Here is a 26003-nt window from a genome sequence, read left to right as displayed (position 1 = left end):
GCTTCACTGACATTCTTTACCCGGTTAGGCACAGACAGACATTCTACCACCAGTATCACCTATTAGACTGGTATCTACACTACCCTTCCTACTTATGTCCATTCTCCTGCACACGGCTGTATCTTCTCTTACTTTTTTTTCTTCCTCTCAATGTTAAATTCCGGTGTGAGATTACCTGACATCTCCCAACCATCTCCCCCAAATTCCTAGTTTAAAGCTCTCTTAATCAGTTGGGTGAGCCTCCATCCTAGAAGCCTATTTCCCTCCTTACTCAGGTGAAATCCATCCCGAGAGAACAGTCCTCTGTCCATGAATGCTTCCCAGTGGCCGTACATCCCAAAGCCCTCCTTATAGCACCACTGCCTGAGCCATCTGTTGATCACCATAATCTTGTCACATCTTTGTTGCCCTTCTCTAGGAACAGGAGAATCCCACTGAAGATCACTTGAGCTTCAATTTCCTTAAGCGTCTTCCCCAGTCTGGCATAGTCTCCTTGATACGCTCCAGCGAGAATCTAGCCAGATCATCTGCTCCTACATAAAGGACAATCAGCGGATTCTTTCCCGCCCTGTTAGGATCCTTTTCAACCTCAGGTCCACATCCCGTATCTTAGCGCCCGGCAGACAGCCCACCCTTCTGTTCTCCAGATCTGCTCTAGTTACAGGCCTGTCTATTCTTCTCAGTAAGGAGTCTCCAATCACGTAGACCTGCCTTTTCCTGGTGACAGTGTGATTCTCCGGTCTATCCCCTGCTCCCACTGGCTGCAAGTCCTCTCGATTGCTATTGTCCCTTGCAATCCTCCACAACCCTTCCCGTATCCTCCTGGGGCTCATGTTTGGTGTTGTCTCCATTGACTCTTCTCCGCTTCCTGTAGGACTAGCTGCTCTTCTCTTTTTCCTTGCCCTCTCACCTTCAGCGACCACCTGCTGAGCCCCTTCTTCATTTTCCAACTCTGCAGACCTGTTCCTGAGCTCTATTTCTCCTTCACTGGCCTGTCTTTTCCTCTGCCTGGTTCTCTTAGTCACATGCTTCCACCGTCCACTTTCCTCACCCAGCAGTCTCCCTCAGAATTCTTTGGTCCTGCTTCCATCTGCAAGTCTGAAATTATCCCTTCAGCCTCCTCATGTCTTTGCTCCATCATCCACTCCAACTCCCTTCTAAACTTGACCAGAGTTTCCACCAGCAACTCCAGTCCTCGGATCTTTTCTTCCATCAGCTCTATCAGGCGACACTTCATGCAGACGAAACTCTTTTCAGGTACTCCCTCCAAGATCATGTACATGCCGCAGCTTCCACATCCAGTCATCCTCATCGTGTCTTTCACTGCTGCCTCTGTATCGGTCATAGCCTTCCCACCTAAATCCTGTTAGTCCAGGAAACACAAACCAAAACAAACCCCCAACAGGCACCAGAACACTGGCAGAACACCACCCACTCCCTTCACTAGCCTGTCAGTTCCTCTGCCTAGGTCTCTAAGTCTCCCCCGCAACCTCCCCCTGTCAACTCCCACTGAAACTCCCCTGTTTACAGCTCTGTTTGCTGGCTGCTGTGCCGCTGCAGCTGTCTATGCCGCTGCCTGACTGGCTGGCTACCTTTATAGGACCCCTAAGCAGAGAAGCCCCGCCCCCTAAGCAGGGCTCAGCTTCTCTCCCAGCACAGAGGTAGGAGCTGGGGCTGATGGTAAGCAGCCTGCGGGGGTAGTGGAGGGGGCAGTGGTGGTGGTGGGAGTTGGGGTAGCCAGAGGCAGCAGGTCCAACCCCCCATTTCCTGTGATGAGTGGCTCACACTGCAGTCAACCCCAGTGAACGAGCCTAGATGGAGACTGGGCAGTAGCCAAGACGGAGGCAAAGTGGGGATAGTGGGTGGGAGTTCTCCTGGGAGGGGGAGGCCCAGACTGTGGGGATACTGCCAGGGGGCAGCACCCAGTTAAAGGGGCACCGGGGGTCCTGGGAGGGACACGGGCCAGCAGCGGTAAGGAGGATCACCAGCCTGCAGAGGGTGCTCCTGGCTGGAAAATGAGGTAATTCCTGAGGATGACCAGCAGGAGGCGCCGCAGGGGTGAGTCCACACCCTTACACTCCCCCACTGCAACTTGAGACCATTACTCATTGTTCTGTCATCTTCTACCACTGAGAACAGTCTAGATCCATCCTCTTTGGAACCCCCTTTCAGGTAGTTGAAAGCAGCTATCAAATCCCCCCTCATTCTTCTCTTCTGCAGACTAAACAATTCCAGTTCCCTTAGCCTCTCCTCATAAGTCATGTGCTCCAGCCCCCTAATCATTTTTGTTGCCCTCCGCTGGACTCTCTCCAATTTTTCCACATCCTTCTTGTAGTGTGGGACCCAAAACTGGACACAGTACTCCAGATGAGGCCTCACCAGTGCTGAGTAGAGGGGAATGATCACGTCCCTTGATCTGCTGGCAATGCCCCTACTTATACAGCCCAAAATGCCATTGGCCTTCTTGGCAACAAAGGTACAACACTCATCTAGAGAACTGAGCTCCTCCATTCCTCTGACTCCATTTCGTTCACCAATATTGTCACAGAACATGGTTACTGGTTAGGAATCAGCTTTCTTGGAGCCTTTTATCCATTGTGGACAATGTGATATTTCAGGACATAGTCTGACACATGTTCTTACTCCTTGTGACCTGACTTCCACTTATCTATGATGGTCAGTTCAGAAATTACAGAACTAAGAACTAGGAAGCATTCATTGATATATGCAATTACAGGTGTTAATTAGAGCTGAACAAATATTTTAATTAAAAAAATATTTTGAGGAAATTTGGCCAGTTTTGAAAAACAGATTTTTTGTGTGAAAATGTTTGGATTTTCTTGAGATTTTTGCATTACTACAAAATTTGCAACTAAACCTTTTATTTGGGGAGGGGAGGATCTTATTATGTATTGTTTTTTGGGTTCTATTCTATGTTGCTTCTTACTCATCACCATAATATCACGATTCCTTCTGCTTTGCCAATTTTGAGCCCTCAGCTTAATCACATGGTAGCATTTTCAAAAGTGAAAATATTAATTTTGTAAAATCCCAAATGTTGAGAATAAAAAATAGGTAATGTGAAATTTTGAAAAATGAAAAATTTGCCCATTTCAGAAAAACAACAAAACAAACACCTCTTTGATATTTTTATTTAATGTTAAAATGTATTTTCCAGCCAGTTCTAGTGTTCATGTACTGATTAGCATAAATACTCATCCAATGAGCAATCCTTACTGCCAGACCAATTGCATTAGAGCTGTGCATATACAAAGAAAAGAAGGAATGATGTATTTGGTATCCATACACTGCACATCTTTACTGTGCTGCTGGCATGTTGCACATGCCTTCAGCCGGAAGCAGCCACATCCTCAGAAGTTACTAGCCACTTTAACACTGAAAAGCAAAGTGGCTTGCCACCTCTGTGTGAGCTCAGTGCAATGAACAGCCAGACTCACATGGGCAGGGCTGGGCCCCAATGAGAGGTGCTATCTCCCCCCATGCCATATCTCAGGAACACAGCGTGATTGGGGAGTACACCCAGAAGAAAGGGTGGAGCTTCCCAGTGAAAGAGGGTGTGAAAATGTAGATTGGGGCCTCCATACCAGGTTGATAAAATGACACCCGGCCCTGCTCATAGTCTAGATACACCCCGATCCTCCTGGGCTCACAGTCAGGGGCAGGAGGATATCCGGGAAGTGCAAGCCCGGAAATGGCCCCCACACTGATCCATGGCCCAGATCATCTCCTCAGGAGAAAAGTTGATCCAGCCTTTCCTCCTGACAGACTCTCTGGCCACCCCCACAGCCCAGATCCTACCACCTCCAAAGGCTACCTCCCAGGAGTGTTGCCCCGAGGTGAACCCTTCCAATCCCAGCACGCAGGTTTCACAGTCAAATCTCTCAGGGTTGTCAGGCACATCCTGCTGCAGGCCCTCCATTTCACAGATCGCCGATTCTCAGAGACCAGGAGGCTGGGGTGAGCCGTGTCCGGATCCAGAATCACCATCGCTGCAGAGATGGGGCAGAGCATCAGGGGCAGAGCCCAACCCATAGGGGCTGTTTCCCATCCTACCACCCAGCTCTACTTAGCTAGGACACTGATTTCCAGCCTCTACCTCCTGGGGACCTGCTTCTCTGCATTTCACTGCAGCTCTCCTCCCAGGCACTAGGAGCAAATGATTACCCTGAAAGAGCTGGAAATGCCTCTAGCTTCCATTGGGCCTGTCTGTAACCTCTACTGAGGCCACTGTGAGGAGTGAGCACAGGTGTTACACACACGGTCATCATTTCATCCATTACATTAACTCAGTAGTCACCTACCACAAAATCTGCTGTGCGGCCGCTCCCACATCTCCACAGCTAACACCACAACTGAGTCTCCAATCTACACCTGAGTTGGGAGCCCTCTATTCTAACACCCACAGAGTCGTATCAGGCTCAAATTTGGTAGATTTGGTCTGGGTCTGACGTAGAATTTTTCTACCAAATTTGAAGTGAATTGGCCAAAGAGCTACTGATTGACAGCTCTGTAAAAACAGAGATTTCACCACAGTCCAAAAAGCATTAAGACAATTACCCACAGCCAGTTAAGGTAATTTACAGTTTCCTAGAACTCTTCTAATTCATGAAGTCAATTAACAACACAATACATGAGAATTCACCATGTGTGTCCAGTAAAACCCCAACTCTGAACCATAATTACCAACTTCTGTCAGCACCTACCCCCCTGAACTGACAGCGGGTAAGTTCCCGGCCTCAGGAGCACTCTAAGGTATTGCAATTACACTGGAGCACTCGTGACTCCATAGTTAAGTGTGAGCATTTGTTTCATGCAAGGAAACTGAGGACGAATCTGGCATTTTTGCTGATCATACTGCTCTTTCCCTGTGACTTCTGGCATGTGTGCATTTGTGGGCAGCAGAGTGGTGTGTGTGTGTGTGTGTGTGTGTGTGTGTGTGTGTGTGTGTGTGTGTGTGTGTGTGTGTGTGTGTGTGTATCTGTCATTAAAATACCAGCTTCACTTACCTGAATTTTTGCTGACTTTACTCCAGCCTGAAATCAAACACACAAGAGGTGAGCAGTCCCCGGAGCATGCCTGCTGGCATAGGACACAATGTCATATGTGGGAAAGGAGGCACATGGCACTTACCAAGTTCAGGCAGGGATTTCTCTGCAAACAAAGAGACATGAATATGCAGTGAGTTCTACAACAGCTCCTGGGTTAGGAATGTGCCTTAAAGGCCAACTTTGCCCTCTCCACTGTGCTCTTTGCTGGCCTCTTTCTGCCCAGGTCTCCTGGCCTTAGTTCCATCCTCATAGATCTCCATGGATCACACCCCTTCTGGCATCTGATCCTCGCTGGGCTCCCATGGCACTGCCCTAGCCAGGCTCACCTGTGGTGTAGTTTTTACAGAAACTCATAGATTCACAGAGTTTAAGGCCAGAAGGATTGTAGTCTGACCTCCAGTATATCACAGACCTTAAACATTCACTCAGTCACCCCTGTACCATGCATGAGGCTATGATTTAGTCACAATTATTTTTAGATAAAGTTGTGGACAGGTCACGGGCAATAAACAAAAAATTCACCGTGACCAGTTCATAACTTATACTATAAGTCTTCTTCTTCTTCTTCCTCTTATTCACTCCCAGTGGAGCATAAGGCGTCAACCATTCTCCTCCATTCATTTCGTTCTTGAGCGAGGCAGCAAATTTCATCCCACTTCATTCCCATGCCTTTCATTTCCTCTTCAATGGTCCTTTGCCACGTCCCCAATGGTCTACCTCTCCTCCTTGTTCCTTGTGGTGTCCATCGTAGGGCAATATGAGGGTGTCTATTAGCACCCATTCTCAACACATGCCCCAACCATCTCCATCTTCGTTGTTTGGCTTCATCCACTATGTTGTTAATGCTCGTTAATCGGCTCACTTCAACATTGGTGATACGCTGCGGCCAGTGTATGTTAAGAATTCGCCTAAGACACCTTCCTTCAAAACCCGCCGACTTTCTATCTTCTTGTTGGTCCTCCATGTTTCCGCTGCATAAAGCAACACGGAGCGGACTTTCGACCTGTAGATCTCTACCTTGGTTTTCATTTGCAAGATGGCCGACCTCCAAATGTTCTGAAGTCTATAGAATGCAGTTGCTGCAAGACCAATTCTCGTAGATATCTCCTTCTGAATATTACCATCAGCTGATATGTAACTACCAAGATATTTAAAATTGTTCACCTCCTCCAATTGTACGTCACATACTACTGTCTTCGTCGAGCTGGCTGTTTTTACTTTCATTGTTTTGCTCTTACCGTGTGGATATTAAGTCCCACGCACCTTGCTGCTCTACCTACTCTATCAGTCTTCTTGGAGGTCCATCTGAGAGCTTGAAATCAGGGCGATGCCATCCGCAAAGTCACAATCTTCAATATGACCAGAGGGTCCCCATGCGATCCCTCTTGGCCTATCTTCGTGGCTTTCCGCATCACCCAGTCTATAACCACAAGAAATAGGATGGGCGAAATAACACATCCTTGTCTAACTCCTGTTCTCACATGGAACCACTCGCCCGCTGTCCTTCATGGTGAACACAACACTTAGTATCGGCATACATATCTTTGAGGATGTTACTAACTTTCGGAGGGAATCCATATGTTTTTAGGATATTCCAGAGAGATGGATGGTGGACGCTATCAAATGCCTTCTCGAAATCAAGGTAGTTAATGAACAGTGTCGAGTTCCATTCAAGGGATTGTTCCATTATCATACGTAATACAAATATCTGATCAACGATCCTCTCCCACTCCTAAATCCTGTTTGTTCTTCCTCAGGATCTCTTCTACTGCTTGTCTTATTCTCTGTAACAGGACTCTGCAGAAAACCTTCCCGAGCACTGATAACAGGTTTATACCTCTCCAGTTATCACACAAAGACAAATCACCCTTCTTTGGTAATTTCACAATGATACCTTTCTTCCAGGCTTCAGGTACTTTCTCTTCTTCCCATGTCTTGTTGAATAGCTCCTCTAGAATCCCGGCACTCATATTCAGGTCGGCTTTTAGCATTTCTGCGGTTATTCTATCTTCGCCTGGTGCCCTATTTTCTTTTGTCTGTCTAATGGCCTCTTCAAACGTCAATCAAATCTCCAGAAATTCACAAAATCGTGGGTAGCCAGCCAGAGATGCCAAATATGACAAACAGGGATCAAAGCCGAAAGGAAGTCCCTGTTTCGATGGAGTCTCTGGTTAAACCCAAAAAACAAATAAAGATAGCGGTATGGAATGTTCGAACAATGTATGAAACAGGGAGAACAGCATTAGTAACAAAGGAAATGAGAAAATATGGTATTAACATCCTTGGGATCAGTGAGATGAGGTGGACGGACACTGGTATGTTAACACTGGACTCTGGTGAGACAATTTTTTATTGAGGACGCACAGATGGATATCACCATGAAGGGGTGGGCATCCTTGTCGACAAACAGATGAGAAAGAGTTTGTTAGGATGGAGTCCTGTTACCTCCAGAATAATAAGAGCGAGATTCTTCTCCAGATATGCGAAGACCACCATCATCCAATGTTATGCACCTACTGAACAAGCCGAGGAAGAGGAAAAAGACTTGTTCTATATCAGACTTCAGGAAGAGATACTTAAGACCCCATGCCACGACATCCCTGATTTTGATGGGCGACTTCAACGCTAAAGTCGGTTCCAATAACGATGGGTATGAAGCATGTATGGGGCGGGAAGGAGTTGGAGAGAGAAATGATAATGGTCATTTGTAGATTTATGTCTTGAGAATGGACTGGCGATAGGTCAACCGTGGTTAGAGGAAAGGATGGGAGAATATTGATAGAAGAGAAAGAACAAATTAATCGATGGGCAGAGCATTTTAGAGAGACTCTAAATAGACCAAATCCTGAAGAGGTAGTTGAAATAGAGGAAACAAGTTTTCAGATGGAGGTAGAACAAGGGCCTATCACAGAGCGAGAGATAGAAGAGGCCATTAGACATACTATAAGTACCCCTAAATAAATCTTAGGGGGGCCGCTACTGGAGGGGGGGCATGGCCAGTGGCACCAGCTGCCAGGGGCCACTGAGCAGCAGCTGCTCTGGCCGCCCAAGGGACCATTGCTTAGGTGGTCCCTGGGACCAGCTGCCCTGAGCCACTCCAGCAGTGGCTGGCAGCCAGTGCACCTGGCTGTGGGGTTGCCTGAACAACTGGCTGACCTCATTTGAAAAAAAGATGTTGAAAAACTGGAAGGGATGCAGAAGAGAGCCACAAAAATTAATTGAGGGCTGGAAAAAATGCCTGACAGTGAGAGACTGACTTATAATAATGGGATTATTCACACACTTAAAGTTAAGCCTGATTCTAGCTGAATTGGGGCCCTGATCTCCGGGCCTCAGTTCCCTGAGTGTAAAATGGGAAAAGAAAGGGTTACTCACCTTGTGCAGTAATTGCAGATCCTCGAGATGTGTCCCTCTGTGTACTCCACTCTGTGTATTCATACCCCTGGGCCTCACATCAGAGATTTTAGGTAGCAGTTTCTGTTTGGCCCACACATACACTCTCCCCATCTTGTGCTCTGCATTAGGTCAATATAGCGCTGTGCAAACAAACTGCCCCCGGTTCCTTCTCTACCACAGAGCTCATAGGTAAGAGTGCCAAAACAGAGGGGAAGGAGGCAAGTAGTGGAGCACCCACAGGGACACACCTCTCAAAGAACCACAGTTATGGCACAAGGTGAGTAACCCTTTCGTCTTCTTTCAGTGGTGTCTCTATGGTTGCTCTGCTCTCAGCAACGCTGCAGCAGTACCCTTAATGGAGGGGTGGAGTTTCAGAGTCGAGTCTAGTACTGAGCATCAGACACTGGAATAAAATATAGCACCGGATGCAGGAGTGCCGGAACAGGGGGGATCAAGGGGTTAGGCCCGCCCCCAACTTTTTGGCAGCTGTAAGGTCAAGTGTGGGGGGATGGGTGTGAGCCGCAAGAACGGTCTGGGGGGGATGGTGGGGTCAATTTGGGGTTTTGGGGGAAGGGTTGGTGCAAGATCAGGGGCTTGGGGAGATGAGGTAGTGTGAGGACAGGGCCTTGGGGGGAATGGGTGGTGTGAGCACATGAAGAAGGGGCAGTGGCGGTGCCTCGGGGGGGCATGGCATGTGGGGTGGAACCACAGTTCAGGGACCTGTGCCCCCCCCACACTTTTAAGGTGCTTTTGCTGAGTTGTGGGTGACTACGTGATGTTCAGCAAATGGGTGAGCAGATGTCCAAGTTTCTGCTCTGCACATGTCTGTGACTGGAACATTCTTGAGTAAGGTGGTGTAAGTAGAGAGAGATCTCCTGGAGTGAGTTTGACCTGTACAGGAAGGTTGAATGCCATAAGTGTGATAGCAATGGGTAATGGAGTCTGAAATCCATCTAGAGAGTCTTTGTTCAGAGTTTGAGGGTGGTTGAGTGAAGGGAACTCCTGAGCAGACATTCTGAGGATCTTTCCACTAGTCAAGGGAGTTTTTGACTGCTGAGGGCATCAATAGAAGTTTGTTTATACTGTGTGTGCCTGGTATGTATACTGTGCTGAACCATCACTGAAGGCAGTACTTGTGGAGTCTCACGTGATTTATTACAAAGGTGGCTGCTACCATGTGTCCCAGTAGTTGAAGACCACCCTGACCAAGGTCTGAGGGTGGTCAAGATTAAGTTGTCTATAGTGTTGAACCTGCATAAGGGGAGGAAGGCTTTGGCGTCTGCTGCATCTAGGTAGGCCCTTATGAATTCCAGATGTTATACTTGAGTTAATATGGTCTTTTGAATGTCTACTTTTAGAGACAGTTGGAGAAATAGGTCCACAGTCTTTGTGAGGGTGTCAAAGCATCATCAAAGGAGCATGCCTTGAGCAGGCAATCATCCAGATACAGGAATATTATCACTCTTTGTTTGCAAGGAGCACTGCAACCACAGGAAGGACTTTGAGAACACTCTGAGTGCAGACAATGAAAGTGGTCTTGTCCCAGAGTGAATACTAGAAACCTTCTGTGGATCATGATATGGAAATAAGCATCTTGTAGGTCAAGGGTCGAGAACGAGTTCCTATGGTCCAGAGATGGGATTACTGCTGCCAAAGTAACCTTCTTGAAGCACTGTATCTTTACAAATTTGTTGAGTGATCTTAGATCCAGAATGTGTCTCCAATCACCAATCTTTTTCAGTATCTGGAAGTACTTGGAGTTGAAGCCCTTCCTCTGTGTTGAGTAGGAACTGGTTCTATAGAACCTTATGTTCAGAAGATAGCTTGTTTCCTGATGTAAAAGCTGCTCATGAGACGGGTTCCTGAGGAGGGCCGAGGTGGGGGGTAGGCAGGAGTGAGGGAGGTAAAATGGATCGAATATCCTGTGGAGATAATCTCCAAAATCCACTTGGTCCCAGTTTTGATGAAAAAGAGCAAGGCAGTTGCCAAACTAATGGTGATTTGGGGGTTTTTGCAGCAAATTAAAATGGGGGTGGTAACTCGGGGCCTCAGACAACACATCAGAATTCATTCATAGATGTAGATGGCTGTAATGTTGATGATTGTGGGGCAGTTGATCTTCTATTTATTCATTGTGTTTTCTGTTGGGGTTCATAATGCCTCTGGGAGGAGAAAATTTATGAGGCTGGGATGTCTGTCATCTGTGATTTATTATATCTCCTTTTTGTGCAGTTGCATAAATTCTCAGTGAATGCAAAGTGGCTTGTCATAAAGAGGTAGTTAAGGGTTAATGCCTCTTTACCTGTAAAGGGTTAAAAGTTCACCTAGCCTAGCTGACACCTGACCAGAGGAACCAATGGGGAACAAGACGTTTCAAACGGAAGGAGGGAAGTTTCTGTTTAGTCAGTTTCAGTTTTGGCCGGAGGAAAAGATCAAGGAACCACCCTCTTATCAGAGTAATAAGTTTTAGAAAAGAATAAATAGGTTTATGTTTATTTTCTTTTGTGAGTTTGTCTTTTGCAATTAGAGGAATAATCAAATTGGGAATTCTTTAGTGTACTAAGTTTTTGCCCAGGGAACATCCTCTGTGTTTTGAATCTGTTGTTCAGAGAGTAGCTGGTATGCTAATCGCTCCCAGAGGCTTTTTTTCTTTTACTTTTTTTTTCTTTAATTAAAAGTCTTATTTTTAAGAACCTGATTGATTTTTCCTTGTGTTAAGATGTAAGGGGATTGGATCTGGACTCACCAGGAATTGGTGGGGGAAAGGAAGGAGGATGGTTAAATTCTCCTTGTATTAAGTTCCAAGAGGTTGGATCGGTGTCCACCAGGAAATTTTTGAAGAAGTCTCTTAGACTACCCAGGGAAGGGAGTTAGTACTTGGGAGTGGTGGCAACAAAACCAGATCTAAGATGGTAATTCAGCTTAGGGGTTCACATGCAGGTCCTCATATCTATACTCTAAAGTCCGGAGTGGGGGTGAAACCTACGACATGGCTCTAGAGTCTTTTAGTTTGTGGAGGGATTCATCCATTTTTTCTGCAAATGATTTGGATCCTTCAAATGGAAGGACCTCCACAGTAGACTAGACTTCCCTTGGAAAGTCAAAAAGGTGAAGCCAAGAAGCCCTCCACATGCCCACTGCTGTTGAGATGAAGCAGGCAGCTGTGCCAGCGGTGTTTAGAGAGGGGCCTGCAACAATGTCCTTGCAAGAAGCTGCCCCTCAGCAATGATCACCTGAAGCTGCTGGGAGATGGTCAGTGAAGGTGTTTAATGTAAAATAATTGATATGGTTGTATTTCACCATAAGAGCTTGGTAATTAGCAATCCTAAATTGCAGAGACACCTAAAAATATGATTTTCAAGTTGTTTTAAGTTTTTGCCATAGGATGTTGTTTTAACACGGTGCTGTCTGCCATAGTTTTACAAAAGGTAGATATGGTTTTACAAAAGGTAGATCTTGCCAAACCAACCTGATCTCCTTCTTTGAGAAGGAAACAGGTTTTTTAGACAAAGGAAATGCAGTGGATCTAATTTACCTCGATTTCAGTAAGGTATTTGATACGGTTCCACATGGGGAATTATTAGTTAAATTGGAAAAGATGGGGATCAATATGAAAATTGAAAGGTGGATAAGGAACTGGTTAAAGGGGAAACTACAACGGGTCATACTGAAAGGTGAATTGTCAGGCTGGAAGGAGGTTACTAGTGGAGTTCCTCAGGTATCGGTTTTGGGGCCAATCTTATTTAATCTTTTTATTACTGACCTTGGCACAAAAAGTGGGTATGTGCTAGTAAAGTTTATGGATGACACAAGGCTGGGAGGTATTACTAACACAGAGAAGGACCGATGTCATACAGGAAGATCTGGATGTCCTTGTAAACTGGAGTAATAGGAATAGGATGAAATTTAATAGTGAAAAGTGCAAGGTCCTGCATTTAGGATTAATAACAAGAATTTTAGTTATAAATTGGGGACACATTAGTTGGAAGTAACAGAGGTGGAGAAGGACCTCAGAGTATTGGTTGATCACAGGATGACTATGAGCCACAATGTGATATGGCCGTTAAAATCTAATGTGGTTTTAGGATGCATCAGGCACGGTATTTCCAGCAAAGATAAGGAGGTGCTAGTACCATTATACAAGGCATTGGTGAGACCTCATCTGGAATACTGTGTGCCGTTCTCGTCTCTCATGTTTAAGAAGGATGAATTCAAATTGGAACAGGTACAGAGAAGAGCTACTAAGATGATTCAAGGAATTGAAAACCTATCTTATGAAAGGAGACTCAAAGAGCTTGGCTTGTTTAGCCTAACCAAAAGAAGGTTGAGGGGGGATATGATTGCTCTTTATAAATATATCAGAGGGATAAATATTAGGGAGGGAGAGGAATTATTTAAGCTTAGTACCAATGTGGACAAAAGAACAAATGGATATAAACTGGACACTAGGAAGGTTAGACTTGAAATTAGATGAATGTTTCTAACCATTAGAGGAGTGAAGTTCTGGAACAGCCTTCCAAGGGGAGTAGTGGGGGCAAAAGACATATCTGGCTTTAAGACTAAGCTTGATAAGTTTATGGAGGGAAGGTATGATGGGATAGCCTAATTTTGGCAATTCATTTGGCAATTAATCTTGATTATCAGCAGGTAAGTATGCCCAGTGGTCTGTGATGGGATGTTAGATGGGTGGGATCTGAGTTACTACAGCAAATTCTTTCCTGGGTGCTGGCTGGTGAGTCTTGCCCACATGCTCAGGGTTTACCTGATTGCCATATTTGGGGTCGGGAAGGAATTTTCCTCCAGGGCAGATTGGCAGAAGCCCTGGAGGTTTTTCACCTTCCTCTGCAGCATGGGGCACGGGTCACTTGCTGGAGAATTCTCTGCAGCTTGAGGTCTTCTGTCATAGGTTTATTCCCCACTTGGAACTTTAGCATCCACAAGATGGGGACCTGCATGGACTCCTCTAAACTAAAATCCTAGTTTAGATCTGCTTCTTGCTGCCACCAGTCAAGTTTTAAGTGTCTGACACACTCCCTGTTCCCCCAAAACTTTCCCTGGGGAACACAGATTCAAACTTGAATCTCAACACAAAGGGAAACAACCCATTTCCCCCCTCCCCTCTCCTAGTGCTTAGGAGAGATACCTGGATTCAAATTCCTTGAATCAAAACAAAGAGGGATTCACTTTTCCCCCCCTCCCCTTCCCCTGAAAATCCACACAAGGGAAGAAATCAATCAAGTTCTAAAAGAAAAGATTTTATTAAAAGAAAGAAAGAAAGTACACTATCTCTGTAATACCAGGATGGAAAAATTTACAGGGTCTAACTTATAAGAACTGGAGAGGCTTTCCTCCCCTCCTTTCTCAGAATAATCAAAGTAACAGCAAACAGAAATAAAGAATTCTTCAGCAAACACACAATTGCAAATGTAGAAATTAAATTATAAGACTAGTCCGCTTTTCTAATACTCACTAGACTGAATAGAAGAAAATACTTCAGGAAAACTTGGAGATATGTCTGGCCTCTCTTAAAGCCAAAGACAGAACACAGAGCCAACAAGGAACACAGACGAAGACTTCCTCCACAGAGATTTGAAATTATCCTGTCCCTTGATTGGTCCTCTGGTCAGGTGTTCGTCAGGTTACTGAGCTTGTTAACCCTTTACAGGTAAAAGAGACTTTAACCCTGCAGCTTGAGGTCTTCAAACTACAATTTGAGGACTTCAGTAACTCAGACATAGGTTAGGGGTTTGTTATAGAAGTGGATGGGTGAGATTCTGTGGCCTGAATTATACAGGAGGTCAGACTAGATGATCATAATGGTTCCTTCTGACCTTAAAATCTATGAGTCTATGAGTCTATGTTGATTTACAGCCTTGTCCTATCCTGATGAGCAACACTAGGGGCCCTCAAGAACTGGAGTCTGTAGGCTGCCCACGGGTCCCGTATGGTCACTGAGGGAGTGAAAAGGGCATTGATGGGTGCACCCAAGGGTGTCCGTACCAACTGCATGGATCATGTCTCTCATGGTGGTAAGATGGTTCTGCAGAGATTTCTGGGTGGGACAGAGAGCCTTCCAAGGAGACTGAGGAGAATTTGTCATCTTCATCTTCATCCTCCTCATCGTCACTTGGAAGAAGTGGAGCTGTCATGGATGCTGTGGGAGACTCCACTGGTACTGCATATACGTCTGGGCACCGAGATGTGGTCAGACCAAGAACGTGTCTGTGCCGAATCAGGGTGACTCAGGCATCTCTGAAACCAGCAAGTCTTTAGGAAAATGAAATTCCTGTGATACCAGAATAGCAGGTGGTACCACTGAGGTAAGCTGAGTGGAATGGCTGATGTAGAAGAAGCTGACAGTAGTGGGAGACTTTTGCACTCTGATAAATGGCCAGTAGTGCTGTTCTGGTCTTCGGCAGAGTCAAAGTAGTGGTATCAAGGCCCTAGAGCACTATATCAGAGATGAACTAGAGGAGCTGGTTCTCTCTTTACCACCCCTTTCCCTGCCCCAATGGTACCGAACTCCCATAGCCTGTGCCCATTGGGTTTTTAGGCTTACTGATGGTACCAGTACCCAAGGAGCCAGTTGTCTCGTGGGTACCCAGTTGTAGATCAGTCAGTACCAAGGTGGTTGATCTTGTTGAGGCTCATGTCTTTGTGGTAGATTCTCTACCCAATGACTTGTAGCCTGCTTTTTTGTGGCTTTTTGAGAGGAATCCAAAAATTTCCTCTTCAAAGCTGCCATAGAGTGTTGAGCCGAGAAAGTAGGTGGATTCGGCCACTTTGGAGACTGTTGTATGGGGGTGGGTGGGGTGTGTCCCAGGGCCAGGGTCAGAGGCTGAGCCGAGTGAACTTTCCATCATTAGTAGTCATAGTTTTAGTTCAAGGTTATTCCTAGCCCTTGATATTAATTTCAGGCAGAAAGTTCACTTTTAGGCACGTGGGACTCTCCAAGACAGCGAATGCAGTGGGAATGTACATCACTGACTGGAATTGCTTCACGGTAGGAGAAGCAACATTTAAACCTGGAAGAGCCAGGCATACTTTGTCCAGGTTTCACTTCCTCAGAGGGAGGCGACAAGAAAGAACTGCGGACAGGGAGTTCGCTAGTCTTATAACAAAATAAAGAGGGGGGGATTGTTTTATTGTCCTTTTTTTGGAGAAAAGGGAACAGAAGGGGAGTATTAACACTAACTGACTGAAATGCAATGAATGAACTCTAATAACTCAAAACAGAAAGTAAAATACACATGAGGTATTCTCAAATCGGAGGTTGCTGAGGCTCCATCTCAGGTCAAGGCGGTTGAGATGGAGCTGAGGGCAGTTTGCCTATGCAACGCTATAAAGCCCTAATGCAGGGCACGAGACAGGGACAGTGACTGTGGGGGCTGAACGGACACTGCTACCTAAAATCTCTGACCTGAGGCATAGGGGGCACAAAGCGGACAGGGAGCTGCAGACAGGGTACGTTGAGAGGGAGAGCAAGAGATACCTCTGCTGAACAGGTTACCAGGTCAGAGTACTAGCCATTGGTGTGAGTGAGTGTGCTCGACTGTTTGAATTTTAATTGTGATTCTGATTTCAGGTGACTTCAGTTTCAGTTACAGCAGCTGTGGCAGTTGGGACTGAGAGCCTGATCTTATTCCCTTGATTGCCTTTGATTGGCCTTCCCCAGTGTGACTCACGAGGGGGTGGGACTGACCTGGGCAAGCAGGCTTTAAAAGCCAGGGGCAGAGCGACCAGGGGAGCAGAGTGGACAGGGAGCTTCAGACAGGGGAGTTTAAGAGGGAGTTTGACAGAGGGAGGCCTACGATGGTTAGGAAGACCCACAACACCTGTGCCAGCTCTGCTTCTGTCTCCTCCAACTGCGCCTGTAGCCACAGAGAGCACCTGAGCATGGATGCTTCTACCCAGATCCTGGTGTGGTTTTGCAGGGACTATAACTTGCAATTTCCACTTACTGATATCCAGGCTGGGGGGGCATCCAATGTGAAAGGTGCCTACTGGTGGAATCTCTCAGGCAGCAGGTGGGGGAGCTACAGGAGGAGGTGGCTAGGTTGAGGAGCATCCGAATCCACGAGCAATTTCTGGACAGTGTCCATGTGGAGACAGCTGAGGTAGCTGTCCCAGTACGCAGGACTGCTGACACACCACTGGTGGAGGAGGAGATGGCTCAGGGTGGACACTGGCAGCTGGTTACTTCTGGCAGCGGGCAGTGCTCCACCCCTGCTCCGAACCCTCCTGCCGTGGTAATAGGTAACCGTTATGCTCTTCTTGGTACAGGAGGAGAAGCCTCGTACCCCTAAGGCTGGGAGGTCTGCTGCCACCACTGTGAATAGTAAACGTAGGGTAGTGGTGGTCGGAGACTCTCTGTTGAGGGGGACGGAGGTGCCCATCTGTCACCCTGACAGTTCATCTCGGGAGGTATGCTGCCTGCCGGGGGCCCGTATCCGAGATGTTACGGAGGCATTGTCGAGGATTATCCAGCTCTCTGACTACTACCCCATGCTACTCATCCATGTGGGCACAAATGATACTGCGAGGTGTGACACTGAGCAGATCAAGAGTGACTACAGGGCTCTGGGAGTACGGGTGAAGGAGTTTGGAGCGCAGGTGGTATTCTCTTCAATTCTTTCTGTCAAAGGTAGGGGCCCGGGCAGAGAAGGATGCATCATGGAGGTGAATGCCTGGCTGCAAAGATGGTGTCATCAGGAGGGCTTTGGCTTCCTTGCCCACGGGATGCTTTGACGAAGGACTGCTAGGCAGAGATGGCGTTCACCTTTTGAGGAGGGGAAAGACCCTATTTGGACACAGACTGGCTAACCTAGTGAGGAGGGCTTTAAACTAGGTTCGATGGGGACAGGTGAGCAAAGCCCACAGGTAAGTGGGGAACATGGAGACCTGGGAGATGGGTCGGAAACAAGAGGGAGCGTGGGCTATAATGGCAGAGAGAAAGGAGGGTCAGGGCAAAACTGTGAGGCAAGATCAAACCAGTATCTTAGATGCCTATATACAAATGCGAGAAGTATGGGTAATAAGCAAGAAGAACTGGAAGTGCTAATAAATAAATACAACTGTGACATTGTTGGCATCACTGAAACTTGGTGGGATAATACACATGATTGGAATGTTGGTGTGGATGGGTACAGCTTGCTCAGGAAGGATAGACAGGGGAAAAAGGGAGGAGATGTTGCTTTATATATTAAAAATGTACACACTTGGACTGAGGTGAAGATGGACATAGGAGACGGAAGTGTTGAGAGTCTCTGTGTTAGGCTAAAAGGGGTAAAAAACAAGGGTGATGTCGTGCTAGAAGTCTACTACAGGCCACCTAACCAGGTGGATGAGGTGGATGAGGCTTTTTTTAAACAACTAACAAAATCATCCGAAGCCCAAGTTTTGGTGGTGTTGGGGGACTCCAACTATCCAGATATATGTTGGGGAAATAACACCGTGGGACACAGACTATCCAATAAGTTCTTGGACTGCATTGCAGACAACTTTTTATTTCAGAAGGTTGAAAAAGCTACTGCGGGGAAGCTGTTCTAGACTTGATTTTAACAAATAGGGAGGAACTCATAGAGAATTTGAAAGTAGAAGGCAGCTTGGGTGAAAGTGATCATGAAATCATAGAGTTTGCAATTCTAAGGAAGGGTAGAAGGGAGTACAGCAAAATAGAGACAATGGATTTCAGGAAGGCGGATTTTGGTAAGCTCAGAGAGCTGATAGGTAAGGTCCCATGGGAATCAAAACTGAGGGGAAAAACAACTGAGGAGAGTTGGCAATTTTTCAAAGGGATACTATTAAGGGCCCAAAAGCAAGCTATTCCGCTGGGTAGGAAAGATAGAAAATGTGGCAAAAGACCAGCTTGGCTTAACCACCAGATCTTGCATGATCTAAAAAATAAAAAGGAGTCATATAAAAATGGAAACTAGGACAGATTACAAAGGATGAATATAGGCAAACAACACAGGAATGCAGGGGCAAGATTAGAAAGGCAAAGACATAAAATGTGTTTAAACTAGCTATGGGAATAAAGGGAAACAAGAAGACTTTTTATCAATACATTAGAAGCAAAAGGAAGACCAAGGACAGGGTAGGCCCACTGCTCAGTGAGGAAGGAGAAACAGTAACAGGAAACTTGGAAGTGGCAGAGATGCTTAATAACTGATTTGTTTCGGTCTTCACCGAGAAGTCTGAAGGAATGCCTAACATAGTGAATGCTAATGGGAAGGGGGTAGGTTTAGAAGATAAAATCAAAAAAGAACAAGTTAAAAATCACTTAGAAAAGTTAGATGCCTGCAAGTCACCAGGGCCTGATGAAATGCATCCTAGAATACTCAAGGAGCTAACAGAGGAGGTATGTGAGCCTCTAGCTATTATCTTTGGAAAATCATGGGAGACGGGAGAGATTCCAGAAGACTGGAAAAGGGCAAATATAGTGCCCATCTATAAAAAGGGAAATAAAAACAACCCAGGAAACTACAAGGGCAAGTCATGCCTGACTAACCTAATTGCCTTCTATGATGAGATAACCGGCTCTGTGGATGAGGGAAAGCAGTGGATGTGCTATTACTGGACTTTAGCAAAGCTTTTGATACAGTCTCCCACAGTATTCTTGTCAGCAAGTTAAAGAAGTATGGGCTGGATGAATGGACGGTAAGGTGGATAGAAAACTGGCTAGATGATCGGGCTCAACGGGTAGTGATAAATGGTTCCATGTCTAGTTGGCAGCCGGTATCAAGTGGAGTGCCCCAAGGGTCCGTGCTGGGGCCGGTTTTGTTCAATATCTTCATTAACGATCTGGAGGATGGTGAGGACTGCACCCTTAGCAAGTTTGCAGATGACACTAAACTGGGAGGAGTGGTTGATATGCTGGAGGGTAGAGATAGGATACAGAGGGACCTACACAAATTAGAGGATTGGGCCAAAAGAAATATGATGCGGTTCAACAAGGACAAGTGCAGAGTCCTGCACTTAGGTGGAAGAATCCCATGCACTGCTACAGACTAGGGACCGAATGGCTGGGCAGCAGTTCTGCAGAAAAGGACCTAGGGGTTACGGTGAACGAAAAGCTGAATATGAGTCAACAGTGTGCCCTTGTTGCCAAGAAGGCTAATGGCATTTTGGGTTGTATAATTAGGGGCATTTCCAGCAGATCGAGGGATGTGATCATTCCCCTCTATTCAGCACTGGTGAGACCTCATTTGGAGTACTGTGATTGGAGCCTCAGCTCATCCAGGACCGTCCCTGAACAGCGGCAGGGCAGCTCCAGCAGGGCCCCTGAGCCCCTCCCGCCAGAGCCGCGTGGTGAGGGGCGGGGTTGCAGCCCGGGCCGAAGGAGGAGCTGAGCTCAGCCTGAGCTCGTAGCCCCGCCCCTGACCACGCGGTTCTGAGCGAGGGGCTCAGGATCCTGCCGAGCCACGCCCCGCTGTCCAGGACGCTGCTGGATGCGCTGAGGCCCGGGAGGGGCGGAGGTGGGGTCAGGCCGGGGCCGGGGAGGGAGCCTTGGCCGTTATCTTGGGGCCCCTGTGGAGCCTGGGGCCTGGGGCAATTGCCCCACTTGCCCCCTCTCTGGGGCCCTGCACTGCAGTGTGCTGCTCCTGCCCTCTGCCTTGAGCTGCTCCCCAAGCCTCCTGCTTGCTGGCGGGGTGAGGGGAAGGGGCTAATGTAAGGGAATCCTCCCCCGCTCCTGCACTCGCTTACCCAATCTCCATATACAGCAGGGGGAACACACAACAGTCCTGGAGGGAGCTTCCTGGCAGCAGCTGAGGTGGATCTCAGCTTGCTGATCTTATTAACAAGGCAGTGTCCTTCAGACAGGGATCAGCTACTAAAGGGAAATGCACATCTCTCTCTCTCTCTCTCCCTCACACACACACACAGTGTGTCTCTGCCATGCTGTCTCTCTTCCCTTCATTCCTTCTGCCTTGTAGATTGTGAGGCTACATTAACAACAATGAGTTAACCCTTGAGGGCTCAGCCAATTGCTAGTTCATCAAGAGAATACAAGATGTTACTGCCCCTAGCAGTGGTGGACTGCACCTTTCAGAGGATCTGGCCTGAGCCAGTTGGAACTACTTGTTGTCATGCATAGGCTCATGTCAGGCAGTGCTGACTGTGGGGTACTGGAGACTGTGTTAAAATGACAAGTTTGCATTGTAAGTGTGAGGGGGCTCCTGGTCCTGCTTGAAGGCTCTGTCAGTGTGTGATCTGGGGCCTGAGCACATAGAAACACAGATTATTAGGGTTGGAAGGGACCTCAGAAGATCATCTAGTCCAACCCTCTGCTCAAAGCAGGACTGATCCCCAAATGACCTCCTCAAGGATTGAACCCTGGGTTTAGCATGCCAATGCTCAGACCACTGAGCTATCTCTCCCCCTACCCTTATGAATGGCCAGACCAGTGGTCCAGCTAGTCCAGTGTCGTGTCTTCCAACAGTGGTCAGTGCCAGAGGCTTTAGAGGGAACGAACAGAACAGGTCAATTACCAAGTGATTCATCCCCTGCCCAGTCCCAGTTTCTGGCAGCCAGAGGTTTAGGGACACCCAGAGCATGGGGTTGAATCCCTGACCATCTTGGCCATTGATGAACCTGTCCTCCAGGAACTTATCTAATTCTTTTTTGAACCCACTTATATTTTTGGCCTTCACAACATCCCATGGCAACAAGTTCCACAGGTTGACTCTGTGTTGTTTGAAGAAGAACTTCCTTTTGTTTGGGTTAAACCTGCTGCCTAATAATTTTACCTGGTAACTCCTGGTTCTTATGTTGTCTGAAAAGGTAAATAACACTTCCCTAATCACTCATGATTTTACTGATTTATATCATATCCCCCCTTACTTGTCTTTTTTCTAAATTGAACAGTCTTTTAAATCTCTTCTTACATGAAAGCTGTTCCATACCCTTAATCATTTTTGTTATCCTTTTCCCTATCTATTTTTTGAGATGTGATGACCAGACCTGCACACAGTATTCAATAAGTGGGCGTACCATGGATTTATATAGAGACAATATGATATTTTCTATCTTCTTACCTAGCCCTTTCCTAATGATTCCCAGCATTCTGTTTGCTTTTTTGACTGCCGCTGCACATTGAGTGGATATTTTCAGAGAATTATCCACAGTGACTCCAAGATCTTTCTTGAGTGGTAACAGCTAATTTAGACCCCATCATTTTATATGTATAGTTGGGATTATGTTTTCCAATGTGCATTACTTTGCATTAATCAACATTGAATTTCATCTGACATTTTGTTGCCAAGTCAGCCCGTTTTGTGACATCTCTTTGTAATTCTTTGTAGGAGCTTTGGACTTAACTCTCTTGAGTAATTTTGTATCACCTGCAAATTTTGTCACTTCACTGTTTACCACATCTCCAGCAGCCGGTGTGCAAAGAGCCAGCCTAGACAAGGAGGCGAAGAGTTGTGCTGCTCTGCCATAAACTCACAGACTTTAAGGCCAGAAGGGACCATCATGATCATCTAGTTTGACCTGCACATCGCAGGCCACAAAACCTCACCCACCCACCCACTCCTGTAATAGACCCATAACCTCTGGCTGAGTTCCTGAAGTCCTCAAATTGTGCCATGATGTGTTTGTTTGATTTAATATTCTCCTAAGTGAGTATTTGATGTTACTTTCTATTCTATCATTATTCCATACTTTCTATTATGGCTCCATATCTAGCTGGCAGCCGGTATCAAGTGGAATGCTCCAAGGGTCAGTCCTGGGGCTGGTTTTGTTCAATATCTTCATTAACAATCTGAGGATGGTGTGGACTGCACCCTTAGCAAGTTTGCAGATGACACTAAATTGAGAGGAGTGGTAGATATGCTGCAGGGTAGGGATAGGATACAGAAGGACCTAGACAAATTAGAGGATTGGGCCAAAAGAAATCTGAGGAGGTTCAACAAGGACAAATGCAGAGTCCTGCACTTTGGACAGAAGAATCTCATGCACTGCTACACACTAGGGGCTGAATGGCTACAGCAGTTCTGCAGAAAAGGACCTAGGGGTTACAGTGGACGAGAAGCTGGATATGAGTCAACAGTGTGCCCTTGTTGCCAAGAAGGCTAACAGCATTTTGGGCTGTATAAGTAGGGGCATTGCCCACAGATCGAGGGACATGATCATTCTCCTCTATTTGGCATTGGTGAGACCTCATCTGGAGTACTGTGTCCGGTTTTGGTCCCCACACTACAAGAAGGATGTGGTAAAATTGGAAAGAGTTCATCAGAGGGCAACAAAAATGATTAAGGGGCTGGAGTACATGACTTATGAGGAGAGGCTGAGGGAACTGGGATTGTTTAGTCTGCAGAAGAGAAGAATGAGGGGAGATTTCAACTACCTGAAAGGGGGTTCCAAAGAGGATGGAGCTAGGCTGTTGTCAGTGGTGGAAGATGACAGAACAAGAAGCAATGGTCTCAAGTTGCAGTGGGGGAGATTTAGGTTGGATATTAGGAAAAACTTTTTCACTAGGAGGGTGGTGAAGCACTGGAATGGGTTACCTAGGGAGGTGGTGGAATCTCCTTCCTTAGAGGAGACAAAGCCCTGGCTGGGATGATTTAGTAGGGGATTGGTCCTGCTTTGAGCAGGGGGTTGGATTAGATGAACTCCTGAGGTCCCTTCCAACCCTGATATTCTATGATTCTGTTGTTCCTGCCAAATTTCTGGGGTTTTTTCCTTTATTAAGTTTAAAATGTAAGGTTAATTCCACAGTGCTGGTTTGCCTCCGCCTCTCCTCAGGGTAGGCATAGCCTAGCCAAGACATGGATCATTGCACAGTTCAAGCTTGTCTCTACTAACTTCTTCTCTTTTCTCCAAAAAGGACACTTATTCCCATCTTTAATACCACCTAAGAGACTGTCAGCCACAGGTGGGAGTGGGAGTTCCTTCTAAAGTCTTTCATTAAAGACAAAGGGAATAGGGGATGTCATTAAAAGAAAAATCTCATGTAATAATTTACATTTCAAATGCTTTACCTCTTTTTCCTTCTTTTCTGTATTTTTAATGAAAGGTTAAAAGATTTTTAATGGTTTTTGCGCCATGGCACAAAGCAGGTTGAGATCTCTGGATACCAAATCCCAAAGGGGTTTAACTCTGTTTCATGTTGAACGGTGCCATGGTTGTGTTGTCATCTTTAACTGTTTATTCCATCTAAATTACTACAGCAGTGCTGGGGTTCTGGAATCCATGCAATGTCGTCGTGTTACGTTAAAACCATACATGCACTTGCTGGAAGCAGGCATCTAACTTCTCTGTTTATGTGCTAGGAGCGTAACACTCATCAGCAGGAACTCAGACACAGAAATTCTCACTTCAGTCCCTAGTGTGTTGGACAAAAGGGCAGTTATCACAATCATGGGGGCTTATCCAGTGTTTGTATTTATTGGGATAGAGAAAGTACATAATCTACTGGTGCACGGGTCACGGGTTCCCTGTCCCATTCCACAGAGGAGAGGAGCTGTTACAGCCCCAGCTAAAGAACCTGGCTCTGTAAACTGGCTCACAGGGGGCCTGTAACACACTCACAGTGGGTCACATCCACAAGCCTGTTTTTTAATTTATCGTTATTAACAACAGTAGCAGTAATGGACACTCACGTATCTTTTTCTTCAGTTCAGCTTGCTGAGCATCTAGGGGGGAGAAGGTGACATGTAAGATTGCAGTGTCACATTTACAGTGATATCACTCCTGTTAATGAATGTCACTGGGCTGTAATTACTAAGGCCCGGTGCACAGATAGCATATCTAGCTATGGTGGTTAGGGGTGTGATGTTTTACCCAAATAGTTATAGTGATACAACCCCAGTGTGGATGCAATTACACTGGGACAAAGGTGCCTCATAGCGTTATAGCTTCTCCCCTTCCCCAGTGGCAATAGCTCTACTGGGGTAAGCGCCTTCATCCCTATCTAACAGCATCCACACCAGCCACCTGTGCTGCTTTCCATATCCTGGTAGGGTTACAGTGACACAGTGGTTGGATGTAGACAAGGACTATGTTTAAAGGGGGTGGATGGTGCCATCCCCCATCGCCCTACATGCTGTCAATGCCCTTTGGGTCTAACTAGCCTCACCAGCCCCATAAGTCTTGCTGGATGTGGAAGGGACCTTGATGAATAGCTCCTGCTCCTGGTTGACACACTCCCTGTTCCCCAAAACTTTCCTGGGGAACACAGATTCAAACTTGAATCTCAACACAAAGGAAACAACCCATTTCCTCCCCTCCTAGTGCTTAGAGAGATACCTGGATTCAAATTCCTTGAATCAAAACAAAGAGGGATTCACTTTTCCCCCCCTCCCCTTCCCCTGAAAATCCACACAAGGGAAGAAATCAATCAAGTTCTAAAAGAAAAGATTTTATTAAAAGAAAGAAAGAAAGTACACTATCTCTGTAATACCAGGATGGAAAAATTTACAGGGTCTAACTTATAAGAACTGGAGAGGCTTTCCTCCCCTCCTTTCTCAGAATAATCAAAGTAACAGCAAACAGAAATAAAGAATTCTTCAGCAAACACACAATTGCAAATGTAGAAATTAAATTATAAGACTAGTCCGCTTTTCTAATACTCACTAGACTGAATAGAAGAAAATACTTCAGGAAAACTTGGAGATATGTCTGGCCTCTCTTAAAGCCAAAGACAGAACACAGAGCCAACAAGGAACACAGACGAAGACTTCCTCCACAGAGATTTGAAATTATCCTGTCCCTTGATTGGTCCTCTGGTCAGGTGTCTGTCAGGTTACTGAGCTTGTTAACCCTTTACAGGTAAAAGAGACTTTAACCCTGCAGCTTGAGGTCTTCAAACTACAATTTGAGGACTTCAGTAACTCAGACATAGGTTAGGGGTTTGTTACAGGAGTGGATGGGTGAGATTCTGTGGCCTGAATTATACAGGAGGTCAGACTAGATGATCATAATGGTTCCTTCTGACCTTAAAATCTATGAGTCTATGAGTCTATGTTGATTTACAGCCTTGTCCTATCCTGATGAGCAACACTAGGGGCCCTCAAGAACTGGAGTCTGTAGGCTGCCCACGGGTCCCCGTATGGTCACTGAGGGAGTGAAAAGGGCATTGATGGGTGCACCCAAGGGTGTCCGTACCAACTGCATGGATCATGTCTCTCATGGTGGTAAGATGGTTCTGCAGAGATTTCTGGGTGGGACAGAGAGCCTTCCAAGGAGACTGAGGAGAATTTGTCATCTTCATCTTCATCCTCCTCATCGTCACTTGGAAGAAGTGGAGCTGTCATGGATGCTGTGGGAGACTCCACTGGTACTGCATATATGTCTGGGCACCGAGATGTGGTTAGGACCAAGAACGTGTCTGTGCCGAATCAGGGCGACTCAGGCATCTCTGAAACCAGCAAGTCTTTAGGAAAATGAAATTCCTGTGATACCAGAATAGCAGGTGGTACCACTGAGGTAAGCTGAGTGGAATGGCTGATGTAGAAGAAGCTGACAGTAGTGGGAGACTTTTCCACTCTGATAAATGGCCAGTAGTGCTGTTCTGGTCTTCGGCAGAGTCAAAGT

At 46.3% G+C, this 26003-nt stretch overlaps 1 long non-coding RNA gene across 1 annotated transcript; it reads right to left on the bottom strand.

The window, feature by feature from the left end:
- Positions 1 to 3932: 3932 nt before the first annotated feature.
- On the bottom strand, positions 3933 to 24105 carry LOC120393787. Its single transcript, XR_005592119.1, has 4 exons — positions 24071 to 24105; positions 5152 to 5172; positions 5028 to 5054; positions 3933 to 4010 (listed from the first exon to the last, which is right to left on the bottom strand). It is a non-coding gene; the product is annotated as an uncharacterized LOC120393787 (long non-coding RNA).
- Positions 24106 to 26003: the final 1898 nt, after the last annotated feature.

The sequence above is a fragment of the Mauremys reevesii genome, unplaced genomic scaffold (genome assembly GCF_016161935.1).
Source record: "Mauremys reevesii isolate NIE-2019 unplaced genomic scaffold, ASM1616193v1 Contig30, whole genome shotgun sequence".
In the NCBI taxonomy this organism is placed as follows: Eukaryota; Metazoa; Chordata; order Testudines; family Geoemydidae; genus Mauremys; species Mauremys reevesii.
Note: the sequence above shows the minus strand (reverse complement) of the source record. Positions and strands in the feature narration are given on the sequence as shown.